At 37.3% G+C, this 25201-nt stretch overlaps 1 pseudogene; it reads left to right on the forward strand.

Moving 5' to 3' along the window:
* The first annotated feature begins 5887 nt into the window (after positions 1 to 5887).
* LOC110596248 lies at positions 5888 to 19620 on the forward strand (annotated as a pseudogene).
* Positions 19621 to 25201: the final 5581 nt, after the last annotated feature.

The raw sequence follows: 25201 nt of genomic DNA on the forward strand, positions 1-25201 counted from the left end.
AAATCTCTCCACCAAAATAAGCCCCAGACCAGATGACTTCCCAGCTGAATTCTACAAGACATACCAGGAGAAGCTGATACAAATCTTATTGAAAGCATTCCAGGCAATCTAGAATGATGGACTTCTCCCCCGCTCATTTTATGAAGGTGCTATCATCCTAATACCCAAACTTGACAAAGACCAACAAGGAAATAGAATTACAGGGTAATCTCCTTGATGAACATACACACAAAAATTTTCAGCAAGATTCTAGTAAATTAGATCCAACAACAGATCTCAAGGATCGTCCAGCATGGCCAGGTGGGCTCCATTTCTGGGATGCAGGGCTGGTTCAACATTCCCAAGACCATAAACATAATTCAGCACATTACTAAGAACCACATGATTTTATCATTAGATGCAGAAAAAACATTTGACAAAATTCAGCATCCCTTCTTGATAAAACCCTTGACTACCTAGGAGAAGGAACACACCTCAAAACAGTAAGAGCCATCTATGATAAATCCAAAACCAACATTTTGCTCAACTAGAAGATGCTCAAAGCACTCTAACAACGGGGACAAGAAAATGATACCCACTTTCACTCCTCTTGTTCAAAATAGTGCTGGAAGTCCTCGCTAGAACAATTAGGCAAGAGAAGGAAATCAGGGGTAACCAAATAGAAAAAGAGAAAGTTAAGCTATTTCTCTTTGTAGACGATATGATTCTATACCTAGGGAATCTGCCAAAAGCTACCTCGCACTGATAAATGACTTTGGTAAAGTCTCAGGATACAAAAGCAACATGCAAAAGACAATTGCATTTCTATACATCCGCAACAAACAGGTGGAGAAGCAATAAAAGCACAATCTCATTCACAATAGCCACCAAAAAAAAAAAAAAAGAAAGAAAGAAAAGAAAAGAAAAATAAATACTTTGGCATCCACTTAACCAGAGAAATAAAAGACTTTTACATTGAGAAATACAAAACTCTGCTTACAAAAATCAAGAATGACACAAACAAATGGAAAAACATTCCATACTCATGAATTGACAATATTGGCAAGATGTTCATCCTTTCCAAGGCAATCTATAGATTCAATGCAATACCCAACAGATTACCAACATCATCTTTTTCAGACCTGAAAACAACAATAAAGAAATTCATATGGAAACAAAAAAGAGCACAAATAGCCAAAACAATCCTCAGCAAAAGGAACAAAGTGGGAGGTATTGCACTTTTAGACTTTAAACTTTATTTCAAAGCTACAATAGCCAAAGTGGCCTGGTATTAGTACTCCAATAGACAATAGACTAATGGCATGGGACAAAGATTCTGGAAACAAAAACACAGACTCTCAACCAACTCATCTTCATCAAAACCACCAATAACAAGTACTGGGAAAGAAGACTATATTTAGCAAATGGTGTTGGGAAAACATACTGAAGAATGGAACAGGACCTTTGTCCATCACCACATAAAAAATCAACTCTAAATGGATCAAAGACTTAAATGTTAACTCTCAAACTATAAGAATCCTAGAAGAAAATGTAGGAAACACCCTTATGCACATCATAGTAGGCAACAAATTCTTGATCAAGTTCCCCAAAGGGAAAGCCATGAGCTAGGATAGACAAATGGGGCCTTATCAAACTGAAAAAACATTTGCACAGTAAAAGAAACCAACAGCTCTCTTGATGGATTTCCCACCACCACTGAAGGGTTTTATAATTAGCACAAAAGAATGGTTTTCACTGGTGAAATGAATTCAAGATTGACAGAATATCATATGGCTCCTCTGCCTTTGTTGGACTGAGTACTAGGATTAAAGGAAGCTTATAACCTACAGTCTAGATATTATCAAATTTTAAAAAGGTTTTGCCAGTTTACAACAAAAAACAAAAAAACCCTAAAAACGAAATTCTTGCCTATCTGCTAATAAGAGTTTGTATGTGTGAGGATTCAGTTTGAGATTTGTCTTTTCAAACATACCACCCAATAGCAGGGTTGTCAAGAAGGAGACCCCAAATCCTCATTTATCTCAAACTAACAAAGCTTATGCTGTTTTAAAAAAAATTTTACAAAACTAACAACTGAGGAACATCAAAATCATTATTTCATAATAGAGGCTAGGAAAAAAAGGACTGAAGGAAAAGAAAAGAAGTGACTAGAAAACTAGCCATTTTCAACAAATGACGTAAAGCATCTTTGTAGTAAAGGATTAATCTTGCACAAATATAGGTTTGCCTCCTAGGAGCAAATCTCTTAGACATTGGAATGTTCTGTCTTATAAGAATATTTTTGTTTACCTGGGTACCTTGGACCACACCAGAGAGTCTATACTAAATTTGTAATTTATGGTGAAGGGGCTTCATGCCACACAATGTCAACTTAACCTTTGGAGGGACTGGAGACTAATGTCAGTCACACTGGTGGTCAACCATTGTCTTCAAGACAGAACCCCATTAAAACTCCAGATACCAAGGAGGGAATATGTTTCACTGGTTGTCAATATTCTGTGTATATCATTCCATGTCATTGCTGGGACAAATAAGTGCTGTCCACACTACTCCACCGAGAGAGGACAACTGGAAGCGCCAAGCTTGCAACTCTTCTAGAGCCTTCCCTATGACCCTCTCTTCCCTTGGCTGATTATAATGTATCCTTCTGTTGTAATAAACCCTAATCACGAGTTTGACAGTTCTTAGTTTTCAGTGAGTTCTCTGAATCCATCTAGCAAATTATTGAACCTGAAGATGGTCTCGACAACCCATGATCATGCAAAAATACCAGAAGTGACAGTGATCTTGGGGAAACCCTCTAACTTGTAGTTAGTGTTAGAAAAGCATGGTCTTAGAGACTCCCAAACTTTCTTATACCCAAGTTGGAAGTTATTTCATTCCTTCAAAGTGGGAAGAAAGGTAATTCAATCTCAGAGAAGAGAGGCAAAGAAAGTACACTAAACTGATCAGATCTTTGCCTGCAGTAAATGGAATCTAAGTGAAGTGTCTAGAGACTAAAAGGACTGAAAATAGAAAGAACAAATTTAATACTTTAAACTAAACTAGAAGTACCGGGTGACACGAGTTACTATGTTCAATTTGCTTCAATTGTATACAGATGGAATCCTGAATTTCCCTCACATTTTGTGAACTTGAATTATTCATGAGAACAAAAGTATAAAGGGTGTACAGAGTGGGCAGAGCTGTCAGATGGTAAGGCAAATGGGCCCTGGAGTTGTGGTCCTTGAAAGGGACAGCTTCTCCTTTTCACCTTAGGAGATGGCAGCATGAGTTAAGTTCAGAACCACTGTGAAGGAGAAGAAAGAAACTGGCTTTCAGCCAATTTAATGACTCAAAAGCTGCCTTTTATCCCCATGTCTCAGACAGCCATGCTCCTAAGTTCACACTTCATGTAATGGCAAAACAAAATGACAAGTCAAAAAGAAAAGCTGTAGCCCTAAGGGCCTCAGCATGGTCAAGGTGTACATTTCAAAGTGAGATGTGTTTGGAAAACATGGTGTTTCTAACATCCTGAAGGTGACAGCTACAAAAAATCCCCCAAAATAAAGCACCAATTTATTTCCTTTTCAGGACATTCTGTTTTCCTTTCAATGGCTTATGTGTGCTGCACACACTGGGTGAGGAAGGACAGGTAAGTTTTAGTAATCTGTTTTTTTGAAAGTTGAGAAGGCAGCCATATGCAGAGCAGCATCTGTTGCAGGTTACAGCAGCCTGTTCCAAACAGCATTGCTCTGCCTCTGTTACAAGGGCAGGTCTTCTGAAATTAAAGCATGCCAGCCATCTAATGAGTCAAGCTCCAACTCTCTTTCATTTTAGAACCCTCTCCCCTTTCCATGTAGGCAACAGCCCTGGCACACTGTGAATACTTAAGAACATGGGTCCCAAAAACCAAACAAAAATTTGGGAAGACTCATCACTGTTTCAACCAGTCTGAGCATCTACTCTCTGCTGTGATTTTAGGAGACTCAAAGAGGCTATTGTGTCTCTGCCTGACCATCACATGTGTTTTATCTTCAACCTTTCCACCTTCATCATTATGTCAATCTATTTAATAAGACTTTCCTAAGTCATCAGTAAGCTCCTCATAAAAATCCATTTTGCAAAGTCCCAAATTTACAAATCAGAGGTTTATTTTTGTTTAATTAAAGAGTTAGAGCTCTCCAATTGATGAAACATCTTCCTTAGGCCAGAAGATTCTTTGTCATTTGACCAACCGGGTTCTCTGAGTGCTTCTCACATATTGAGAAAACAGGCAAACAAGATGACACCTGTGCTTTGATGGGAATCACCATGCTATGTCAACCTGTCAAATGACCATTTATTTTATGTAACTTAATTTAGTTTTGGAAGAAATGACTTTACTGAGCACATTTCTAGAAAATATATTTTCTATTAAGTAAGAGAAAACTTTCCTTGGGTTCTTGGCATGTGTGATATCTCAGAAATCCAAAATATAATCAAAGGAACTCAAAGGGGGAAAGAGATTGATATTCATCCATCCGTATGTTTATTTGAAATAAAAATATATTAATCATTAATGATAAAATTATGTAGAAGACTGTTGTGGTCTCAGCCCTCATGAAACATAGCATCTAACAGGGAAAATAAAAATATAACAAGGCATTCAGAACTGGTCTGACATTACGCTTTGATGGGACAAATATGCGATATACCAGGAATATACCAGGGAGTTTACTACATGAAGTTTGTCAGAGGAAGTAATATCTAAAAAGAAATCTAAAGACTATGTAGAAGTTAACCAGGGGGAGAGAAGATACAAGACTGTCCTAAATTGGAGAGGCCAATGGTGAAGCAACATGACAAATTCTAGAGACCCCTGGGAAGAGTGTCATGAAGAGAAACAGGAGAGTTTGGCACTGTTTGGATGCTGGGTGATCTGTCGTGCCATGCTGAAGAGTTGGGAATTTAACCAAATAACAAAGAGCTTTGACTGAAGGCTGAGCACATTTAAATTTAAAACACTTCAATGACTTACCAATGACATTAGAATCAAACTTAATCCTCTTAACTGGGCTAACATGGTACTAGGAAGTATAGCATCAGGAATTAGAGATTCACTCAAGAGGAGCCTGAAGTTTGAGACAAGAAATTCAGTTTGGGGTATAGCATTGAACAGTGGCTTTGTCATAAGAATGCTACACAGGGACTAATTTGCTAGTAAACAGGGCCACCAGTTCAATGTATGAACAACAGGAGAACAAGCCTGACCACGGATTTAAGATCTCCCGACAAGATTCCTCTCACTCCCTGTCCTGGGTAACAAAGTCTGGCATGAGGTTCAACCTACGGCGTGATTAGTAGGATTAGTAGGATTAAAGGGATATAGAGTCATCGATTATTAATTCATTACATTGTCCTTTGTTCTTTACTGCATTTGTTCATTCAATATACATTCATAGAGCAGGCCATCCTAGGAACGCATCCATTTTTGCTCTATAATCCAATATGTATGTGGTGAGATATCAGACTACAGAACATTTAGGAAACTTAATACATATACAATATGTTTCAGGTGCCTCTCTGATCTCAAATGTCTGGCACAATATCAGTAATAGACAAGTAGATAACTAGACAATGTTGATGACTACAATGACCTGATTTTACTAGCTGAGTCTATTCCAGAATATAGTGTCAATGTGTGAATCAGCCTAACACACACTGTGTTTATTACATATTGTTTTATCAGTCTGTCAATCAAGGTATTTATCAAGCATTTACTGTTATAAGGCAGACTCAGAGCTGATGGTGGAGAATTAAAGACTGAGAAATTCTGCTTATTTCATGAGATTTGAATTAATTGAAAAGTAACCAAACACAGAAGATAGGAAGACAGGTGTTGGAGGAGAGCCTGCTCCTGGGCGCCATGAGTTTACACTGGGACAGATTAGTTAGGAGAGGATTTATGGAGGAGGAGGGACTGGATTTTGTGCTGAAGAAATGGGAAGTTACAGCATGTAGTGGAGACTCTGACAAACTGGAGATGGCTGCTAGTAAGTTGATGTTTTATTGCTTTCTATGTGTGTGTGTGTGGTTGTTTTTTTTTAAGAAAGAAACTTTCTAAAGTCACCTATATGTTTGAGTCTTGACCCAAGCATACCAACAGCAACATTGTCACCCATCTACTCCTGTGCCTCTCACACTTTCCAACCAATTGTCATGAGCATATCCGGAAAACTAATGCTTATACTTTTCTATTCTTGCTGGTGATTCCTCACTTATTCTGAAACATATTATAAAATTTAGAATACCATATTTGTTGCTAGATAGAGAAGCAGATAAATAGGTGTTTCGCTTCCTTCCCAAAATAATTCTCAGAGGTCTCTGAGGCAAAAACATTTTCTTGCAATTTCAAGTTCTAATGACTTTCAAGGGACCATCTTATGGACCTTCTTTATGCCATGGAGACTTTTAGATGATGGGCTAGTTTACTGGCAACCTGAAATTTTTTCAGTCTATTCTCATGAAGACACCTTTCTCATGAACCAGTGAAATTAGGGACACTTTCTGAATCCTATACCTCTTGAGAGAAGTTGTGTTTCAAATATACTCTTCAGTGAGATCTCTAGCAGATTCTTTTTTCCTATCTGTCAGAGACCCACTCTGATGCCTAGCAATTATTAGTATTGAACTAAAAATCACCCAGATTCTTTATTGATAGGTTCTCATCAATTACCTCTCCCTCATTTTTTCCCTTCAGAAGACTATACTGGAGATTATCTAATTCTCATACTTTATCTCTACTAGGATCAAATCTCAATGCTATTACTGATTCTAATGTGACATTCTAAAAGCTTATTAGCCTTTTTTTAAGTCAACAATCATTTACCTTTTCATGAATATTTCCTAAACAAGGCCTCTCCCTAACATGCAGACAAAGAGACATTAGTACTTTTTTTTACCTATTACATCTCAGTATTTAATATTTATTATTTCACATACACAGATTTCAAGACAAATCTACAAAAAGCAGCAGCTATATCTTTTGTGAAAAACTCTACAGTTAGAACACTGTCAGTGCATCGCCTTAAAGAATATATTTTGGATCATTAAGAACTCCAGGAGAAGAAAATTTATAATACCATTTTGAGGATAGAGTACAAGGAGGATAAAATTTAATGAACCTTCATTTTATGTAAATACAACAGAATGTTGGATTTATAGAACTGATAACATCAGGGAACTCGTTTAATTTTATATAACCCAAGGTCCCAAACTTCAAGAATTAATCTGTTAAAGTTATTACTCTGTTAGACTAAGGGCCAGTAACTTTGTGAAATATGTATACCAAGATTCTAACCCTGGGTAGCAGGGAACAGATTGAAGTTTCAGCTGATGCAATATAGGAAAAAGTAGTTGTCTTATAAATGGAATAAGGTGAGATCACTCTCAACAATTTTCATGCTATAAATCAGAAAAAAGGCAAATGAGTTGCTCACTCTTAGTGCAGTTGGTAACTTGTCAGAAATCTATCTTCTGGGGCTGGTTCCATGTAGGAAGAAGATCCAGGGAATTTGGGGCAATGTCCTTCAGAGACACATGGAAGGGAGGTGAAACCATTACAAATACAACAGAATCCAGATGAAGAAGATAACTTCGCACCAGACCTTAGTGTTGAGGGTCACATGAAAAAAATGTGTAAATCAAGATGCAAAGTCTAAAGATGGAGTTAAAAATAACAGGAGCCAGAAGCCCAAGTTACGGGTTATTCAAAGAGAGCAACACAGTAGAGCAAAGATTCAGGGCAGGGATTCCAGTAGTCTCACGCCAAACTGAGAAAGAAGCTTGGCGTCTTCAAAAAACCTCTAAGAGCAATATTAGATTCAGTCAGTTCAGTGTACTTCCCCAAGTAATTAACAAAATCGAATCTGTGCACACTGCTGGAAACTGAAGAGGATTAAATATAAAGACATGACATACTTCTTGTTTCCAAGGATTTTACAATCTAGTTTAAGAAATATTCGCTGAATTCCCTATATGTGTGAAGGACAGAGAGATATTGCATGTATGCCTTGAAAGATATGTAATAGTAAAAGATTTATTTGAGAACCTGAAAAAAAGAAAATATACATTTTTAAATGATATGTTGTCATTCTAAGAACATTCTGAGTTCACAGAAGAGGAATAACACATGTACAGGAAGAAAACATCAATAATTCCTAGACACATGTCTGGGTCCTTTATTGGTTGGTTTCTGAAAGTTACAACCATAGCAGCAGGACTTTGAAAGGCTACTTAGCAGGATGTGAAGCTCCCAGTTGGTCCTGCTCCCTTCATCGCAGGTTTCATACATTCCTTCAAGGCTGCAGCTAGTGTATATAGTACCCTAGTGCAAATGGAAGGAAAAAAAAAAAAAAGACATCACCCGAGGTGAACCAATTAGAAAGTAGCACCTTTTGCAGAGTGGGAGCAGCCACTTTTCTAGGTTCCTGTCTGTCAAGCAGAGGAGAAGCTGGTCTTTAGTTACTATTTATGTCCCCTGACTGGGCCTCTGGAGCACAACCTACATGATCATAAAAACACTCTGCATTCATTCATTCAAAAAATATTTCTTGAGTACTTATTTTATACCAAGATGAGCGATTGCAACATTTTAGTCTTCCAATTGTGCTACACAAAGTTGCACTAAGCCTTATCTCCAAACAGCTATGATTTATGTAGGCCATCAACTAAACTCATAGACAACCTTAACACAGATTACTTCAACATACAACTATCAGCTGCCAGGAACCAAATAAAAGCAGCTCAACAGGTCAATGAGAATAACAGTGCACTATACTGCTGCTCCCTAGCAAAACCTACCTTTCCTTCTTTCTGTGGTTGACACAATTTTCCCACCACAATATTTACAAATTTTGAATCCATGGGCTGCTTATTTTGTTTGCTCTCTTGTTCCATGTGTGAACCTGCCATGATCCTCTTTTCAAAATATACTTTGAACTTCTCCCTGCTATAAGTGCAGTACAGTGAAACACCCCAAAGTAGACCATTAGAGGACTAGCTGAGAAAAGTATGCCAGAGGCAAGAAATTCTGCCATAGAGATTTCTAAAACATTCAGTGGAATAGGAGGCTGCAGGCTTGTTTTTTTTTACATCTGTCCACATTGCTAATTTGAACTACATTGGACTGAGACTTCTCTATTTCTCATATATAAAATGCCCTTTAATTAGATCAGTAAAGTCTGCTTTCAGTCTAAATTTCTATGGTTCTTTTTTTTTTTTTTTTTTCTTAAGAAAAAGAAATTGTGATCTTCACATTGAGGGTGCCAGACTTTCTATTTTAAGTATTCTCTTAGGATGGCGATATAGTATTATCATTACTGCTTTAAGCTCTGTCCCCAGTCTCCAGAACCACACATCTCAATGTCATTTCCTCTGTTTTTCCCATAGCTGATCTTCTCCTTCTGTGACTTCTATAATCCCCCCGGTGAAAGAGTTTTCCCTCTTGCCCTCTAAGCCACCTGCTAATTGGCATGTGATGGAGCATCCCACCTGTACGATACCTCTCTCCTGCTAATAAATGACACAAATTAAAATGATCACACTTATCGTATATTCCACTTGAGATTAAATAAGGGAATGTTTTATTCTGTGTAAGTATCTTCCAGCTGTAGGAAGAAAATGTTAATCAGACATTAAAGATGCCAAGAAAAATAAATTCAATATGTAAATAGCTACTTTGAGTAATTAGCTACCTACTATTTAATAAATGCTAAATAAGATCTCCCAGTTCACCACAACACCGGAGAAAAAGTACTTTGAAGGGCACCACAACAGGTTAGTGTTGACAAGAGCTTACTGCCCCGATGAAGCATCTAAAAGTTTAATCAGATTTTTGTTGCAGTAAAAGAGCCCAGCATCAGAGCTTGAAACAAATAGCACTGGACTGAATAAGAAGGGAGAAAGATGATGGGATAACTCTTCCACAGCCTGAAGGGTGAGGTCATCAAAAACATGGTGATCACAGACATTTTTACAGTTACACCTAACTGCTGAAGGAGTAAATAACAGATTTGAACCATGACACCTGATCATTACTTGAGTGTAAAAGGCAAACTTTGCCTAGATTGGTTAGTTTATCTAGTGTCACCTTACTGTTCAGACCCTGACATTTACTGGAGTTTCACATCAGGAAATTGCAAATAAATGAAGCAAAACGAAAAGAGCAACAGCTTGACCAGAGACTTATTACATGCTGACTGGGCTGAAGGCAAAGTCACGTTGGTCCATCTCTGTGCCAAGATCTCACTGGAGATGAAGACCTGTCTGTCTGCATTTGCCTCGAGGGTGAGTTTTACATTCAGTGGTCTCTCCAAAGTAGGATCTCCACTGAGTATTCCCTTCATCAATGACTAATGTCAGTGTCTAACAAAGCATGCAATTCAGCAGATGTTTGTTTGGCTAATAGTGGAGCTAATGTATGTCTCTTTTGCCTCTTATGCTGTCTTCTTGGACAAAGCACACAGAACAAAATGAAACTATGCTCTCTTCTTTAAACATCCATGTATTTGCTTCTTGACTCTAGTACTGAAAGCACCGGTTTGAAAAAAAAAAAGTGTTTTCTTTTTCAAGCTCTTACTTTTCCTTGCCTCCTTTATTTCTCTCACCTGGTTCCATTGGACTTTCCCAGCCCCAACGAAACCACGCTCTTACAACACAAAGTTTCACTAAGCCTTATCTCCAAATGTTGAATAAGGAAACTGGGGGGACATATATCTAGTGGTGAGACTTCTGAGTCAAAGTGCCATTGAGTCGTTTGCCCAAATTCTGTCTCAGGGACCTCCAACGGAATATAAATGGGTATAATTATAGTATCCATTTCCTAGATCTAAGCAAGGATGAAAATATTTTATACACATGAAGCACAGGACTTAGAACAGTGTCTGGCACAGATGAGGTTGTTAGTATTAGGTGATATTGTCTTTTATTTTTATCATTTATAAAATAATTGCTATTCTGGTACTGTATACCCAGTCTACATGCTATGGATTTTTATATACTGAAATATAGATTATATAGTAAACAACAACAAAAAAGAACTGCTATTCATTATCAAAAGTTAGAGAAACAAAAAAGGGTAAATAAGGCTAATGAAACTATGTCTATTTGTAATATCCCTCATAAATCCATTATCAATATTTTGATATATTTTCCCTTAGCATACATATGAATATATTTAATTTTGAAAACAAAATATCATACTATATAACATTTTTCTGCCCTTTCCGCATGACATTGTGAATATTATGTTCTTAGTACCCTTCAAAAACATGATTAAAAGGAGTGTATTATATGCCACCATAGGGTAATGATATAATTTATTTTATCATTTCTCAACTGATTATCGAGCTTTTAGATAATTTTCATTTTCCTACTACTTTGGTTTGAATGATGTGTCCCTTCCTAAAAAAATCACCTTGAAACTATCACCTTGAAACTTAGCCCCCAGTGGCCTTCGGGACATGATTGAATCAGAGGTTCCATTCTCACGAATGGAATTAGGTTCCCTTATAAAAAGGCCTTCACAAGAGAAGTCCACCCCTTTTTTTCCTTTCACTTTCTGCCATGTGAGAACACAGCATTGGATCACTCTGGAAGATGTAGCAACAAGGCACCATCTTGGAAGAAGGTAGAGCAGCTTCCTGCTTCCAGACACTGAAACTGCTGTAGCTTTATCTTAGACTTTCCAATCTTTAGAACTGTGAGAAATAAATTTCTATTATTTACAAATTACCCAGTCTTAGTTATTGTGTCATGGCAGTGCAAATGGACTAAGACACCCACTATTATAAATAATACTGTGGCAAACAGTCTTGACTGATGATGTATTTTGGCTACTTCTTGATAACCTTTGATGTAGGAAGTGGAATCTGAGAATTACTTTCTGGTCATCTTTATCATCAGGTCCTTTGTTATAAAAGGATAACGGTCCAGTTTTCTGGTTAACACACATCTTGGTCATTCAGTTAGAAGCCAGGGCTAGGGAGGCAGATTAGAACACCTTCTGAACTTCTGTTAGGTGTCATAAAGCCAAACATGACCAGGCCAGTAATATAGACATATTTCACCTTCTTTGGTCTAAGAGTTAGTAGAAATTCATTCCATATTCTGGCAATTTGTTTTCTGTATTGTTCTTTTCTTTTTATTTGCCCATGTTGGTATTTTAGTGGAAAATTGAAAAAATGCTGTTAGAAATTGGTAGTCAATCTCCATTTTATTTATAGTTCTATATGTTATATATAATATTAATTATGTATTTGTATACCACAGATACACAAAACTATGTCAATTGTACCTCACATTCCTAGCACACTGCCATCAACAATTGATGCAACTTCCTTCCTCTGTCTCTCTTCCCCTGCATCTCTTATGTTCAGGACTTTTTTTAGGTGTCTCTGTAAAGAAATATAATGTAATAATCTGTATTTTTAAATGTATATAAATTTTGTTTCATTGCTAATTTCACATTTCTCATCTTTTATCATTGCAGCATTATGTTTTTGAAATCTGTACGCGTTTCCCAGCATAGGTAGTTCGTTTTTCCTGTATACTCTCTCTTTTTGGGAATAGTCCATATTTTACTTCTCTGTTACTCAAAAGAAGGTCACTTATATTGTCTCCAATTATTTGCTACCATCAATAGTAGTTCAGCAAGGTACTTCATTTTTGTATAGATTTTCTTGCAGAAAAATATTTGTGTAGTTTTCCCTGTAGAAAAATTCAGAAGAGAATTGGCAAAACACTGGGCATTTTAAACTTAAATTCACTATTAAATTTCTCCTCAACAGGGATGGACCAGTCCTCATGGCAATTAGCAGTAATTGAGGATACCTATTTCTCTACTTGTTTGTCAGCACTTGGTGTTATTCAAGTTTGTTTTTGTTTTGTTTTGTCAACCACATAGATGCAAGCAGGTGTTTTATCTTTTTTCCATTTATTTCTTTGTCAATGAGATTGACCAGTTCTTAATATATTTATCATTTAGTTTTCACCTTTGTAAATTGATTATTTATTCATGTGTTCTCTTTGGTTATTTATCTATAGGATGGTCTATCTTTCTGCTGTATACTTTAGAATTATTTATTACATATTCTAGGTTCATCTTTATCAGTTAGTGATGTTATAAATATCTTCTTGCAACTAAGCACTCAACCAAATTTTATTTCAAATAACTCATAGCTGTGTGATATTCAAAGAATGATAGCATAAGAGATGGGTTTGGAAGTAGGACATATGAAGCTTCTTTGCTTCCTTGCCTTTTTCAGACGATAAATACACTCTATTCTCCCAAATCTAGGTTTCATCTTTCAAACATATTTATAATTCATAACAGTAACAGTAATGGCAATAGAAAAAAATCTACAAATCCATTATGTTTCCATAACAACTTTTAAGTGATAGAGGAGCAAAGATTATCTGGATTTTTCCGTGTCATTTGTGTTGATAAATAGTGATTTCTTCTTCTCATACCTATTACTCTTTGTACATGTTGATTTTTTTCTTTCTATTTCTACTTTTTCTTATTCTTTAAAATCTTGGTATTTAGAAACATGTTCAACTGACAAGGGTATGTCCTCGTTCACCACAACCTCTCACAATTCTGGGAGAAGGGTAGAACAGAGACACAGATGTCCCAGTGACAGAAAAGGAAATCACACATAATAGTAATGTGATTCTCACTGCAGGAAAGAACTGCAGCAGCAGCAGCATTGACTCCACTTTTGCTTGCGCATTCAGCCCCTGCAAACATTTCAGGCATACAATGCCCTGTAGTCTATGTCAGGGTTATGCCTGGGACATTTTTTGGAGAGTTACTGAACAGAAATGTAGACTCTCTAGACCAGTGGGACATAAAAAGTATGAGCATAAGATTTGCTCAGGATGGGTGTAAGGAGGTGGATGTTTTCCCCTCACTGATACGGTTTTCTTTCATGTGTATAAATCAGGGGTAAGGGGTATAAATCAGGGTGATAGTCCTGGCCTACATCCCTATCTTTTGCTTCTCTGCAGGAAGCAAAGAGGTTTACTTGACTTATGATTTCAAAAGTAGAAATGTGGGGTGTTAGTCCAAGTGATTCTGATTTTCCTGGAGGGACTTATGGTCTTAGAGAGCTCACATTCTCTCTTTTACCATTTCAGGAGTCTACAGCCCTGTGGTGAGATCCTGGTCTAGCATTGCCTCTGACTGAGGGAATATTTTTCTAATTTTGTGGCTCAGCATTAGAAAGCAGGCTTACCCACAGAGACAAACTACCTCTTCCAACTACAATCTTAAAACTAATCTATGTATTCTGTTGACTTCTTTGTCATATTTCACAGTTGATTTGAAACTCAGGAGGGGAAGAGGGTTGAGAGGCTCCCAATAATAGCGTGTTAACAATGCATATAACTACACGTTTACCCCCAGATACTTTGATTTAGTAGGTCTTGGGTGAAACAACTCCTAGAAATCCTAGATTTGCTGATAGGACTACAATAGGCTCCCGTAATGACTCTGGAAACGTTTTAAATGCATATAGGGGTGGTTGTTAATGCCCCAGCATAAAGAAAATTTTTTAAAATGTAGTTCTCCAAATTCATATCATTGGAATTTTATTTTTTATTTAATTGTATATAACTTTTATATAGCAAAAGTCAATATTTATTGAGTAGCTATTTTTTATCAGTTACAGTCATTATGCATCATTTAAACTCTTAGAATAATTATAAAAGGCATGCACTATTTTGCTTTGAATTTTTCCAGTTGAGAAACCCAAGGCCTAGAGATACTTGACTTTTGCTAGGGCTTTATAGACATCTACATGGCAGTTCTGAAGTTTGGACCATTATCTATTTGGTTCAGTGTGGGGTTTTTTTCCCCATTCTTCTTTCCTATTGATACCTGTTTTTACTCATTAAATGAGTCATTAATCGCTGGTGCTAAAAAGCTAGTGTTTCTTCCCACCTTTCAAAATGTTACCAAAAATTTCTGTTTAATTCCATTATCAAATTTTTACCCCTAGATCATATTGGTAATTATTACACTCTCCAAATAATATAATGTGTCTCCATTGAGAATGTGAATGGGTGAATGGAAAAGAAATAAGCATGTTTGAGTTGATTCCATATTCTCTGCCCAATAGTTTGTTTTTATTAGCTCATTTTCTATGTAGACATTAACAGTAAAAGGTATTGTTTGAATGTGTAATGGAAAGAATATAGAAATTGGAGTAAGGAGACACAGCTTCTAATTTTTTCCCCCTTACTTTCTGGCAAGTTATTTGCATTGTTTAATCTGAGATTTCTTCAGTAATAAAATAACAGAGTTAATCAAGATCAAGTGTGTGTACTGCCACTTCTCCCACCTTCCTCCATGGAAGACATTACTAAATGATCAAGCCTGTGTGTGTGTGTGTGTGTGTGTGTGTGTGTGTGTGTGTGTGTGTTTCAGTTGACCTTCAGACATAGCTACAAAATCTTCTCAGTTTAGGACTCTAGAAAGTTACAACCAAAGGATCAGAGTTGGCAAGCATTCTGAACTCTACTTGCCATTACTAAAAAAGATCATATCTAAAGTCTACCTACATGTAAGTCTAAAATTACTGCCAGTGGAGAGTAAAGAGACAGTAGCAATTAAGTGAAAAAAACTAATCTAGACCTTAACATGTACCTGAAGGGGAGTTATGGGAAGACCATGTTGTCAAAATGACTTGTGTTTGGATATGGACAGTTTCATATAAAAATTTTCATAACAAGTGATTTTTCTCCCTACCTAAAAATATATAGTGTACCTATGGATGATGAAAAGAGTTCACATCTTCTGCTCTGACAACTCGCATTCAGGTGATATGATGTATGATAAGCAATGGAGCAGAATATTTGTTAAGAAATTGAAAAGAAAAGACTTGCAATGATTATGATCTTATATGTGTTCAAAAGCTCTTGGGTAGGAAAGGACCAAACAGCTGTATCTCTGCTTTAAGGCAGATGGAGTACCACCACAGGGGCCACTAGGGCCTTGTTAGTGAGAGAATGTCAGATTGCTTCCCAGCTAGCACAGAGCTTCTTTCTCCTTTCTCATAACCCCTTACTATAAATCACAACTGACTCATCAGGATCTTCAAGCAGAGATAACCTCAAAAATCAAGAATTATATTTATATAAAAGAGCTGTAAGACAAATATTTGTACACCAAGCAGATACCCCAACAAACTATTATTCCAACAAGGAATTAAGATTTCCCCCAGAGAGCCAGGTGTAGTGGCCTGCACCTATAATCCAAGCTACTCAGGATGCTGAATCAAGAGGTTGCTTTGATCCAGGAGTTTGGGGCTGTAGTGAGCTATGACTGCCACTGCATTTCAGCTTGAATAATGTAACAACACATCTTCTCTAAAACAGAAAGAAAAGAAAAGGAGGAGAGGAAGGAAAGAGAGGAAAAGAAGGAAAGGGAAAGAAAAAAGAAAAGGAGAAGGAAGGAGAAAATAAAAGAAAGAAAGAAGGAAAGAAAGAAGAAGAAAAGAAAAGATGATCCAGGGTTCTAAATGATATTACTTGTATCCAAACCCATCGACACTCTTGTTCATCATCTGTGCATCTAAATTATGTATATTTTTAAAGTTATCTCTAACTTGCCCCACCCTTATCAAACTGATGGAACAGTTTATTACACACTCCAGTTCTGAGTGCTTCCCATGTGATACACATTTTCCCTTTGCTGATAATATAAGCTTCCTGCCACCTGTGACCCAATAGGTTTAAGTTGTTTGTTTGCTAATCAACGTGAAGCTCTCTCCTACTTAGCCCTGGACTTGACCCTCAACTGCCTCATATGCTGGAGTCTAATAATTTCCCCTGAGTTCTAGTTACAACATGCACCTGGTGTTTTCTTGATTATCAGCAGCATTACTACGAGGATATGTACTGTAGCTTTCTAGCTACAATCCTGTGCTACATCTAAAAGCTAGGACACAAGGTGCTTTAAGGATGAAAGTCAGGTACTCACAAAATGTAGAATTCAAGAACTCCCCGTCCTTTCCTGCCACGCATATCCACATAGAACTCCTTGTGTATGCTTTCCCTGACAGTTTGAAAGGGCCTTTGAGGTTTAATCAGTAGATAGTTGCAAAAGGATAACACAGTGTTCATAGTGGGAATTCTTATCTCAATGCTCCTGCCGGCAGAACACCAAAGACTGCATGCTTTGCAGTTTATTTAGCTGTAAGGAATAGGGATCAGAATGATTCTTGGATTACTGTATATAAAAATACTACCTTTTCTACTCATAAAGTGATCTCTAGGCAATATGTAACAGCAACTTGTAAGAAGTCCAGGGTGAAATATTTCTTTTAAGGGAATGCATGCTTTTCCCCTCTAGTTCATATTATAATCATTACTTAAATAATATTGGCCCTTTTTTAAAAATTCCTTTTTACTTTTACTTTTGCAAATAAGAATTTCTAACTAAGTTAATGATGAAAATAAAAATGTCAGTCTCTACTGATATACCAGAAAAAGAAGAGAATATACATCCATAACTTGAAGTGTGTAACTAAGAACTGATTTCTAGAGTAGTTGAGTACCAGATTCATAAAGTTCAGAAATTCTGTGAAAATCTCTGAGTTTTTAAAGATGACAATTGTATATATTTTATATATTTACCTTGCATATTTTACATAATTATTCTTTAGGTTCAACTAGAAATGCTATTTGCCTCCAATTATTTTATAAATTCAAATATCCTACAATATGTTGTAATAGCTTTACTGTTCCTAGTGTGCTCTATAGACTTGCAGCATTGGTATCACCTGGGAGTTTATTGATAAAGCAGTATTTTCCACTCCACTCTTTTTGACATTTTACAAAGATCTCTAGGTGACTCAAGCATGCATGTAAACATAAAAAATTGGGGGATAACCAAATGAGCCTGGACTTTTTCAGTCCCACAGACAGGATCTCAGATTCAAGGTTCATGACTTTCAACTTCAGTCATATTCTTTAAATGTTTGCTTTTGTACAAAGAGTACAGTAACATGTATTATAGAGTTATTAAGAGAGTAAAGCATTTGAAGCAGTTAATTAGCACAGGATCTGGAGTTCAGAAGTTTTCAATGAATATTTGTTGCCACCTTTCCACAGGTGTGGGCAGTCAAAATAGAACGTGACTTACGTTTTCCCTCCTCTTACCTTCTATGCAGAATTTATATTATGACATTTTAATGATACTCTAATTTCCTTCACTAGACAATTTTAATCTTTATAGGAGAAAATTAGATGAGTACAGGAAATCCAACTTTTATATATATTGGGGGGAGAAACTTAGAAAAGGTAGAGAAAATGGGTGTGCTAACCAATTTTTATGCATAGGTCCTATATAATTCAAACCAGTATTTATTGCTCATCATTCACTTATTCAGTTTTAATATATTTATTTATTAACTACTCTATATTCTACATTATACTAGACATTTAAGCCTACATAGATTTTAAAACATGTATATATAGAAGTCTTTGAATTGTTATATAGAAAATTACTAGAAAACAATTTAATAATAAATCATCTTAGTTGGTAGATTTCATGTACAGACTTAAAGTCCTTTTAAAGACCAGCTAATAGAGAGTCCTGTTAAGTTTACAAAAAAAATTCATCTAAGACATGGAATGTGAGCATAATGTGAATGTTCATAAACATGAGAGAGAAAGAAACACACATGTATAGACATAAGGTTTAAAACAAACTGTGTATGTAAATTTTTAATATCACATCTAATTTAATTTATTTCCATTTTAGTAACTCAGAGAATGGGTAAAGACAAAAGTTATTTTCTAAATAACTTTTGCTCCTTAAAGGGCCAGCTGGAAACCCAAACTTCACCCACATGCAACCTGTTTATGTAGTTAATCCTTATTTGTAACCCACATTCCTAAGCCTCTGGTCGTGGGGCATACCCAGGAGGACCCGAGACTGGTGGCTAGGTCTCCAGAGAGGTGAGAGCGCCCAGTTAATGAAGCTCAGGAACTCATGATCCAGAAGTTGGTGGCAGATGAACTGCAGTGTAACAAGCACTCTATCTCCGACCAGCCCAAAGTCACATCCTCGCCCCTTGGCACAGACCCCCGGTCGCGAGATGCCCACCAGCACCGCTTCGCCCAATAAGCTGGCAATCATTTCAGTCCAGGAGATTGCGGACTTCGCCAAGCAGGTGCCTGGCTTCTTGCAACAGGGCCACGAGGACCACGTTGGCCTCCTAGAGGTGTCCACCAATGAGATCATGCTGCTGAGACCATGAGATGGAGAGTATCACCTGCCTGAAGTACTTCACCTATAGCAAGGACGACTTTCATCATCCCCATCTTCGAGTTCTCATGGGCCTTTTGGCAGCTGCAACTGGACAACGCCGAGTATGCCCTGCTCATCACCATCAATATCTTCTCTGCCCACTGGCCCAACGTGCACGAAGAAGCCCATCCTCGTGAAGACCTTGCTGTCCTACAAGAGCATCAAGAGGCCCACAGGACAAGCCTGTGCACACTGAGCTCCGTGTACTCGGAGCAGGTGTTCGCCCTGTGGTGAAGAAGCTGCTGCCTCTGCTTTCTGAGATCTGAGACATCCACGAGTGAGGGGCCGGCAACCCAGCCCGAAGCCTTGTCTGACTACCATCCAAAATATACAGCTAATATTTTTTCCCATTCTGTGGGCTGTCTCCCTGCTCTCCTGATGTTTTCTTTTGCTTTGCAGAAGCTCATTAGTTTGATGAGGTCCCACTTGTCTCTTATTTCTTAAGGTATAGGCATTTAGGGTTCTGATAAGGAATTGGTTGCCAGTTCCAATTTCCATAAGGGTGTCTCCTGAGTTTTCTAAGATTCTTATAGTTTGAGGTTTTATGTTTAGGTCTTTGATCCATTTAGAGTTAATTTTTGTGTATGGTGATAAGTAGGGGTCCTGTTTCAATCTTCTACATGTGGTCAGTCAGTTTTCCCACACCACTCACTGAATAGGTTCTCCTGTCCTCGTGGTTGTTATTTGAGATTTTGTCAAAGCTGAGTTGGTTGAAAAATTGAGGCTTTGCTTCCGGAATCTGTATCTTGTTCCATTGGTCTATATGCCTGTTCTTGTACCAATACCAGGCTGTTTTGATCACTGTAGGCTTATAGTAAAGTTTGAAGTCTGGAAGTGTGATACCTCCTGCTTTGTTTCTTTTGCTAAGGATTGTTCTGGCTATTCATGGTCGTTTATGTTTCCATATGAGTTTCTATACTGTCATTTCCAGGTCTGAGAAGAATGATGTTAGTAACTTATTGGGTATTGCATTGAATCTGTAGATTGCCTTTGGTAGGATGGACATTTAACAATGCTGATTCTTCCTATCCATGAGTATGGAATATTTTTCCATTTGATTGTGTCTTCTTGGATTCCTTTGAGCAGTGTTGTCTGACAAAGGCCTAACATCTAAGATCTACAAGGAACTCTAACACGCCGAAAGAAAAAAACAAACAGCCCCATTAAAAAGTGGGCAAAAGACATGAATAGACACTTCTCAAAAGAAGATATACTGGCAGCCAACAGGCACGTGAAAAAGTGCTCAGCCTCACTCATCATCAAAGAAATGCAAATCAAAACCACATTGAGATATCACCTAACCCCAGAAAGATTGGCCACCATTAATAAAACAACAACAGATGCTGGCAAGGATGTGGAGAAAAAGGACTGTTCCTACACTGCTAGTGGGAATGCAAACTAGTGCATCCTCTTTGGAAGACGGTGTGACAATCTCTGAAAGAACTAGAAACTGACCTTCCATATGATCCAACAATTCCCCTATTGGGAATATACCCAGAGGAACTCAAATCATTCTACCAAAAAGATGCCTGCACACGTATGTTTGTTGCAGCTCTATTCACAATAGCAAAAACATGGAACCCATGCTGCCTATCATAACTGGACTGGATTTAAAAAGTGTGGTACATATACACAGTAGAATATCATGCAGTCATAAAGAAGGACAAACATATGGACTTCACAGCAATTTGGATGGATTTAGAGTCTATCATACTCTGATCTATCACAGAAACAAAGAACAGAGTACCATATATTCTCACTCATAAGCGGACCTTGAACAATTATAATACTATAAGAAAGGGATTGGCAGTAGTGGGAAATTGTCAGGGGAGGGGGGAAACTGCTGTGGAGGGAGGGGCATGCCTCATCAACAACCTGCATATTCAGCGTTTGTATACCTAACCTTGAATTGTACCCTTCATCTTTATTAAAAAAAAAAAAAAATCAGAGCTGTCATTTCTTCCTCCATCTGGGCTGGGGAAGGGTGCTAGCAGGGCCTGTGGTCCCATCTGTAGCCTGAAGTACAGGCCCTGGCCCCCAGCCCTCAGAATGAGCCCCAGTCAGGGTCCAGGAGGCTCCCTCCCTGCCCACCGAGTATTCCAGAAGGTGTGGAAGGGTCACAGGTCCCAACCTCTGACTGTTCCCAGCTGCCCTCCCTGCCCAGCTTATGCCTCAAGTCCTCCACATAGTACACCTTGAACAGAGGGGCCCCCATGGCTCTCCCCTGCAGTCAGAGAGATCATAGGCCCCCCTTCCTCTGCCCTTCTTATTTAATAAACTCTAAAAACAAAACAAAATTGAGAAATAATGTTAAAAGAATGCTAACATTTATCCAAAAAATCTGGACAATTTTAGAATCTTTACTTTTTGTAAGAAACAAATCTATCTCTAAGGCAATATAGCCATCTTTTTAAAATCGTTTTTAGCTTTTTAATAAAAGAAGTAATGTAGAAATATGCCCACTATCAAACAATATAGAAGAGGGCAAGTCCTCCATTGCATGTATCATTTGTGAAAGACCATATTATGCTACAACAGTAAACAATTTCAAAACTACAGTGGTTTAACCAAACACAAATTTGTCATTCAAATAATTTATCTTGGGTCTGAGCAACAATCCAAGGCAGTTTTCCTCCTCTTGCTTTTTCTGTCTGCTTTGACCTGTAGCCTACTGCATATGAGTACACGATGCTGTAGTCACCAAAGCAAGGACAAAGAGAAAATATTACAGTTTATCTAAATTGCTTCCAATCAGAAGTAACACAAGTCATTTCCTCTCACATTTAATTAAACAACCCAAGTCACATGGCATGGTCATTACTAATTTTAAGAGAGGGAAAAAATATGATACTCATGTATGCCAAAAAGGAGATAAAAACTAGAATTCTGAATGAAGAGTTCAATGAGTAACACAACCATCTAGTAATCAAAGTCCTATTGTGGAACTAACTACTGTTATCACTTGCAACCATTTTCCATGCTTCCTATAAAAGTATGAATACATGTAATACAAAGAGTTTGTTATATTTGATTTCCTATGATTTTATCATGCTGTATTGTTGCACAACCTGCTTTCTTTATTCTTTCAACATATTTCTTGTATGTTTTTCCAATTCAATACTATTGATTTACCTTATTCTTTTCAACTTTTTTCTTCATGGTAATTCTTGAGTATGGAAATACCAAAATATATTGAACTTACCGAATATCTAGTTTACTTCCAGTTTCTTATTTATATGCGTTTTGTTGCTATTTTAAGTGGCATTAGTAGTTGGTAGAATGTAGAAATTCACTAACATTTATATTGACCTTGTAAGCCAGAAACTTGTTAAATTAACTTATTAGCTCAAATATGTTAACTCTGAATTATTTGAGGTTATCTAAATTCACAACAGTGTTGTCTATCAAAAACAACAATTTTATTTATAAACATTTTATCATTATTCCTTGCTTTATTGCGTTGTCTAGGACTTCTAGGACAACAAAGAATAAAATTATGATAGAGAAATTTTTTTCTCACATCAAATCTCAGAGAGGTATATTTTAACATTACACCATTATGTATGATGTTAAGTCAATTTTAAAGATACTCTATTAAATTAAAGGAAGATCCCCTTCATTCATAGTTTGCTGAAAGTTTTTTGGGTTTTTTTGAGTTGGAGTCTCCCTGGGTCACCCAGACTGGAGTGCAGTGGCCGCTCCGGCCACCGCAGCCTCGACCTGCCGGGCTCCGGCGATCCTTCCGCCTCAGCCGTCCGAGTAGCCGGAATTACAGGCGTGCGCTACCACGCCCGGCTGATTTTTTGATTTATTGTGGAGATGAGGTCTCGCCAAGTTGCCCAGGCGGGTTATGAATCTTTAATATAAACAACTGCCGGGCTCGGTGGCTGAGGCGGAAGAATCACCAGAGCCCAGCAGGCGAGGCTGCGGGGGCCGGGAGCGGCCACCGCACTCCAGTCTGGGCGACAGAGTGAGACTCCAACTCAAACAAAACAAAACAAAACAAAAATATATGTAAACAACTCCTTTTTCCATATGTTTTAGGTACTCATGGTTTTTCTGTATTTGATGATGTTATATATGTTACAAGATTAAATTAGTCTTGCATTTTTGAAATCAAAACCATCTTGCAATTATGCATTTTCCTTTAATTTATGAATTTAGATTCTTATTCTATGTTCTGATTCAGATTTTCTGATTCTGTGTTCAGAAATGATAATGAGTTAATCATGATTACCTTGGTATTATTTTCTTTTAATATACCCTACATTAAGAATATAGAACTTTAAATCCAGAGCGAAATGTCTTTAGGTCGTTTTGGAAATTTTTCAACTATTGACTTTTTTTAAATTTAAAATAGTATGTATTTATTTAAAATAACATATTTATTGACATGGAAAGAAAAACCAGACTAAAAGGATTTGCCTCAAATAGTTCCACTTTTGTTTAAAGAGGAAATACTCCTATCTATAATTGAGTTTTGTGAATGATGGAGGTTCAGCTCCAATTTTTTATTCTTTTTTTAAAGTTATTTATTTATTTTTTATTGTGAAGTTGTGGGGTACAGTGAAGGGTTAGGTATACAATTGCGTTTCATTCAGGCACCCTGTTGATATGGGGTGTTTCCCCGTTCCCAGACAGATATTTGCTACTGTTAAACCCATCTCCCTCCCCCCACCATAGTTTCCCAGTACGGTCAGTCATTTTCATATAGTATTGCATTGGATGTTTAAGGTCCATTATATGAGTGAGAACATGTGATACTCGGATCTTTGTTTCTGTGAGAGGTCACTCAGTATTATAGACTCTAGTTCCATCCAGGTTGCTGCAAAATTCATGATTTTGTTCTTTTTTATGGCTGTGTAGTATTCCATCGTGTATATGTACCACATTTTTTTAATCCATAAGAACCTTAGAAAATGAAGGAAATACCCTCATGGAAATCGGAACTGGCATCCAATTCCTGAACAAAACCCACAGCTCATAAGAGAGAAAATAGACAAGTGGGACCTTATTATACTGACTTTTTAAGTAGTCTCTCTTTCTGATTCTCCAATTAGACTTGTTTTGTACATGTGTTCCATGTATTATATTCTTTTCAGAATTTTCCATTCTTTTTTCAGAGCTTTAGTTTAGATTTTTCTCCCCAGAAGGGATTCTTTATGAGTATTGGATTTTTATTTTAAGTTCTTGTAGTTCAAATTTGTTATTATATCCTTTTGAGTTGTTACTGTTTTAGAGCTTTCAGTTTTCTACTAAAATTCTCCTTCTTGCATTCTATTTTCGTGAACATATTAATCTTAGCTATTGTTAAATTCACAACTGAACACTCCAATATTTTGATCTCCCATGTGCCTTTTTTTTTTTTTTTTTTGAGTTGGAGTCTCATTCTGCCACCCAGACTGGAGTGCAGTGGCCGCTCCCGGCCACTGCAACCTCGACCTGCTGGGCTCCGGCGATCCTTCCGCCTCAGCCTTCCAAGTAGCTGGAACTACAGGCGCACGCTACCACACCCAGCTAATTTTTTTATTTATTGTAGAGAGGAGGTCTCACCAAGTTGCCCAGGTGGGTCCCGAACCCGCGGACTCAGGCAATCCACTCACCTCAGACTCCCAAAGTGCTGGGATTACAGGCTGAGCCACCAAGCCCGGCTGTATGTACCTATTTCTAATCTCTAGATTTTCTCTTCCTTTTGCGAATTTTTTTGATTCTTTCTTGGTATGTCATACTCACATTGATCCACAGATTAAAGACAATAACAATAAAATTTCAACAGAATTTTCAGTTAAGTTGACAAACAGATTCTGAAATTCATAAAGGAAAGCAAAGTATTTGGCAATATTGAAAAAGGATAATAAAACA

Source organism: Carlito syrichta, unplaced genomic scaffold, assembly GCF_000164805.1.
Source record: "Carlito syrichta isolate Samal-C Ts95f unplaced genomic scaffold, Tarsius_syrichta-2.0.1 Scaffold308002, whole genome shotgun sequence".
In the NCBI taxonomy this organism is placed as follows: Eukaryota; Metazoa; Chordata; class Mammalia; order Primates; family Tarsiidae; genus Carlito; species Carlito syrichta.